We start from the raw sequence: 6010 nt of genomic DNA on the forward strand, positions 1-6010 counted from the left end.
CTAATATTTTATTAAGCTTTCGCATCCATCACCAGATTATATTAATGGTGCATCGATTTCGCCGTTCCTTATACAATTCCTAAAAATGTATATTGTGGCATTCTATAACTTATATTTATTCTCTGCACTTGCAGTAATCTGATCGTATTTGGTATGGCTGATCTTTGGAAAGTATTAATTATGACGCGGCATTAAAATTCCCGCCTAGGATAGCACTCGATTGTGTTTAAATTTTAATTAAAAGAAAAAACCAAAAATAAATTGAGGTTATGTTTCTAATGGGCTTTATGATTTTTTTCTATAATTATCACAACTGCAGAATTATAAAAAGAGCATTGATAGAGATAAAGGATGCTACGATATTGTAGTTGATACAGTTACTGAGGCTGGCAGATCTGAGCATTTGGTTACTTTTTGAATGAAGTTAGATTTCTTACGCACCCATGTCAGGGATTTTTCATAGTCGAATCCATTGTAAGTCCGTTCAGGAAGTCGCGATATTAGGACGAGGTCGTACTGCTTGTTTTCCCTGTCTGTGGGCAATCGGAGATCCCATTTTTTGCCGGCTCTCAAAGATGTCCAGTGTGTTATATTAATTGTGTTATCGACACGTGAAATTTAAAGGAAAACAACGAAACAATTAAAGATAAGAATCTATAAGACCCACGAATTAGAATGATATCACTTTCAAATCGAAAATAAATGTCACTTTTACTAAATGGTCGCGTACGCTCGTATCGTCACTTTAGATTTGAGATCATTAACATTTGAGAATATTCCATTGGGATACAACACTTTCGCCTGCGACACCCAGTGGCCTCTCCTGGACTAACTTTCAATGCTAATTTTCGGACCTTTGGTAAATTAACAAATTTTCATTATTTCATTAAGAGGTAGCGTAAGAGCATCTTTAATTAACATCTTTAATTGCTCTAATAGAGGCACTGATTTTGAACGTAATTTACTAAAGGCATGAGCCTACAAACATTGTTTTCGCTTTTATTGCTCTAGCGATTAATGGCAAATAATATTTAACGTTTCAATTCCTGCGTGTATTACCAATATATCAGACCATGGCTTCTAACGCCTCTTATCTGACGACAGAAAACAACTCATTTCGAATGAAATAACGTTTAATTTACCTTACCAAACCAAAAAAAACCAAGGCAGCTAAATTTTGATATGAAGTACCGGTGTCCTTTTCGTTCTTTTGTTGGCCAAGAATAAATAAGCGAGATCAGATGAATTTTTATCAACGCTTAACTCGCTGCCAAATGAAGGTTGTATTCTTTTCTATTTGACTGCCACTATTTTTGCTTAAACTTTCTGCGTTTCAAATTTTAATCCTAGACTTTAAAGAAAAACTTATGGATTACAGAATTATCTAAAGGAGGTCAAACCATGTAATATCTCCCGTAAATTTCTAAATGGAAAACATAAAAAATAAAAAATAAACAAAGTGATTTTTGTATTAAATTAATTGAATTTATAAAACAAGTGAGAACACTATAATCGGACAAGGCTTCGTAATAATATATTAAAAATTATGCATTATTTTTACGCGAAAGCATAATTTTCATGAAAGCTCTCAAAATGGAGGATGCTCACAACGTTAACTAACGTGGTCTAAAGTAATTAAACTAATTTACCTATCAAAGATTTTTTTTCTTTTTTGCTTCCATCATAGAAAACTACAAGATATACTTTGCCGCCATAGAAATGTTTGCTTTTCATGAGAGCCTCTTTAATGTGGTTGGGTCTAAGTAAAAGACATACCTGATCTAAATTTTATATCAAATTATTCGTACGAAGCTATTAGACATTCCAGAAAATCTAATAAATACACCTACGTTGTCTAAATACGATAAGATTATCGTTTATGTCAAATTATTATTATGCACGAGTTTTTACACTAATTTACAACACCTAAATATTATTACTTAGCGATTTTTATCGCGAAATTAGAAAATTAGAATATTTTTTCATATAACAACTTATCAAAATAAGGTGTTATGTGAAACGAATGAAATAGTAGTCCGATCGGAATCAATAGCATCCGTGCTTGGACTAAAACACATTAGTATGCGAATTTTCATGAAAATATTTCCAAAGTTGCCAACTGTCGGTTGGGCAAAAAATACATGGCCAGACATGGAATAAATGTAGCAGAGTAGTTGTGCATTAAACAATTAATTGTATGCAAAGTATAATTCTGTTTGAAATGACAACAATGAACAAGAGCTCTTGATGATGAAATATCGCACGACTTAAAAAACCAAAAAGTCCTAAAAAAAAATGGTAAAGATATGCTAGGTAATGATAGCACTGTTGTGCCATTTACTCCTATAATCAGCACAAACTGAAGATTGAAAATTGACAAATAAAAATTAAATATGAGTAAACGCACATCCATGTCCGTAGTGTGTTAATTGTTGATATAATCAGGTAAATACAGAGGCAAAGTGTATATTTAAACTTTTAAACTCTATGTCGATGAATGTGTACAATTTTTTCCCACCTTTCTGGCAAGATTTCGATACTGCGTTGGAAGAACGACATTGGTTTGGCAGCAATCCAATTTTCGCACTTCTTTAACTTTGCCGAACCGCGTGCCAGCCAAACCATGCTGCATCAACCTGAACAAGTTGTAATCAGAAAGCGCCATCTCTGGTGAGTGCGTTGAGTGTGGCAGAACTTCCCATTCGAACTGCAACACGATGTCTTTGACAACAACTGCGACAAGTGACCAAAAAATGCCATTTTGAGTCAATTCTTATGGTAGCCATTTTCCCTCGATTTGAATCTTTCATATCGCACATAAACTGTCCGAATGTTCTTTCAGAGGTTGAGCTGGGTTTTTGTCCAACAAGTCTTGCAATTTCTTGTCTTTGAACTTTATTGGTTCTCCAGGCCGTTCTTTGTCATTAACATCAAAATCAGCACTTTTAACCCATTGAAAACAAAACCGGCAATTAGGATATAATGGAACAGCACCACCATAAGCTTCTAAACGTGTTTGGTGGACTGCGATAGTGGTCGAAAATGCAATTTTGAGCGCTCCATGATTAGCGTGAGCGTACGGTAATTAAATTGAAAACTGTTATTTAAAAAAAAAAGTCAACTATTTACCATTTGTTTAGCATTTTTACCTGCAGAAGTTGCTGGCCAAAAAACATACCAGCACCATAAAATAAATAGTAAACGAGTTATTTTATTCAATCTTTTAAGGTATATAAAAAAGTAATATTAAAAAAAAGTTTTAAAAAATTGCTTTGAAAAATTTCGAAAATTCAGCCACTGAGGAGCGTGTTTTGCCGCTCCATTTCAAAAAAAATTGTTCTCTCGTTTATCATGTAAATTCCAATAACCAAACACTTTTTATTAGTATGTGAGTGACAAGTGAAATGCATAATCTCAGTAATAATCCTCTCTGTCTTTCTGAATAACGAACTACTGACATTATTATTTTTAATAATAAAGTGAGGGCGATCGGAGATTTTAGAGATGGAGGTACGTGTTATTGCTGAGTTAGCTAGTTCGGCAGATACCGAAGAGTTTTAAATTTTTGTCGAACGGACGCTCCACAGACGGCTGTATCTAAAATAAATATACGTGCTGTACCCTTATAGGAATAAAGGGACGCACGATACCTAACGAACAGGCAGACCATAAGCCATAAACTATGGGTCTATGGTCTCATTCGGCCTATGGTTTGCAATGAGAAACTCGGAACCTGCTTTCTTCTTACAGAAAAAAAAAACTTAAACATTTTTAATATATTTTTTTTATTTTTGTTCTTTTCCTTTTAGTTCATAGTACTCTCAATAGCAAAAGCAATATCAATATCTCTACGTTAATTAAAAGAGAAAGGGTTAAATAATTTGTAAGTATATACGTATGGTTACTGAAATTAAATTATGTACCACACAAATTATAAATCATACATATGTATGATGTGTACGTTATATAAACACGATTGAGCACATTAGATGTCGCTGCTGATTATGAAATTGATATTATAGATGACGAAGTTAATGATGAAATTGATCATGTAAGTTCTCAGCACTTTCCAAATTTGTAGAAGGCAAAATGTTTGTTATTATTGTCATGACCGATTCCTATAAACATTCACGTACAAATATATGTAATAGGTAGATTTGTTAAAATTTGTTTCATTTAGGACGGGTTCGTCCTTTTCAAGCGTAATTCTCTCCATCGATGTTTAGACGATCGCAAAATATCAACGAAATCAGGAAAGCACACTTTTATTGATTTTTTAACTCCGGTTGCCGCTTTCAAGAACAAATAATTCTCTTTCTCGATAATGAAAATGATACCGCAGGATATTATTGAAGCATTTGTTGTTGTGTGTGATTTATTTTCACTTTTTTAATTGCATTTCTCTGCTTAGCTCAAATGTGCCTATATTACGGCAGCACAAAATTCCTTCACGTATATACAAATACTAATTTTTTTATTATCTTTACAGTAATTATGTTTTATTTTTAATATAATAATTTAATATAATTACTGCTTATTCCATTCTTTATTTAATTTATTTCTTTATTTATTTCTTTATTTATTTTAATTCTACTTATACATGAAACTCGACTAAACAAATAACAGTCGAGTTCAATTGGCACTTAAAGCAAAACTTATATTAAATTAATAATAAAACTTAGTATAAGTACAATAGAACAAACAAGACGGAAAAAAAGAAAAAAAAGCATGTACACAATCAGCATAGAGCCACACTTACAACCGGTACAGGACCAAATTGCAAATGAACCCCTAAGCCATCGCAAACATGCACAAGTCTGGCAACCGATAATACTTAACAACAACTCATTTTCCAATCGTAACTATTTTTAAGGATAAAAACTAGTTTGAGTAAGACATAGGTAAATCGCGCGTATTAAGCAATGTAGCTTAAATAGACTTAATAGACTTTAAAAGATGACAAGAATAAGTGATAGAAGTCATTTAGGTTCTTGCAAACTACTCTGAGCGGATTAAACAGCTCATAATTATATTTACACTGACTAAGCTTAACCAAGATAAAGTGCCTAGAGAAGAGGTTAGGGACATTAAAGCTTATTTCACCAAGTAATGAAGGCGAGTCAATAGCACCATTTATTATTTTGATTGCAAAGGAAACGCCAAGAACAAACCTACGTTTCTCAAGAGACGGTAAGGACAGCAGAAGCAACCTATTTTCGTAGGGAGGAAGTAAGTAAGTGATGGTTAACCATGGAGATATCAGAATTTGGGGGAATATAGGAGCAGGTTACGAATAGCTGTTTATTAGGCATTATCGCACGAATGGCGATAAATTTAACGTCAGGAGAAGTGGAAAATTCTATTGAATTGGACGGGACTAACGCAGATATGGCAATTAATACACCACCACCAATGCGATTCACTCGATCCTTTCTGAAGACTTGGAAAGAATTATCAAAAAGTTCCGAGGAATGAAGATCGGGTTTTAGCCAAGTTTCGATGAAGGCCAAACAGAAAAACTCCGTGCTCACTGAATTTAGAAAAGTAGAACGAATTTTTGAATTAAGGCCCCTAACATTTTGATAAATGAGAGATAGTGGGCCTGAAGAAACAATTAGTTTTTTCAAGGCGACAAGACTATTGCTTTGGTATTAAGGGGACGATCTCGAGGGATAAATTCCTTAATTAAGGATCCTACTGGCCACAGTGATTTGTTTAACAACATATCACTGTTTTCAGTCGGAACTAATATTTTAAAAGAGGAGATTGCCCTAGCTTGAGAAGGAGCCATTTTGAAGATGCTAACACGCTTTAAGTTGACTGATGGGACTTTCGTCGCCAGATAACCTTTTATGTTATCCACCGATGTTTCAGGTGCCAGTCTTGACACAAATATTGCTTTTCTGGGAGGAACTGCCGTCAAGCAAATGTCATAATTTGGAACAGGAGGGGGGTTCACGGTAGGAGAGTTTCGAGTTGGGGAAAATATAGATGGGGTTATCGCCCTTGT

This window comes from Glossina fuscipes, unplaced genomic scaffold (genome assembly GCF_014805625.2).
Source record: "Glossina fuscipes isolate IAEA_lab_2018 unplaced genomic scaffold, Yale_Gfus_2 61, whole genome shotgun sequence".
Taxonomy (NCBI): domain Eukaryota; kingdom Metazoa; phylum Arthropoda; class Insecta; order Diptera; family Glossinidae; genus Glossina; species Glossina fuscipes.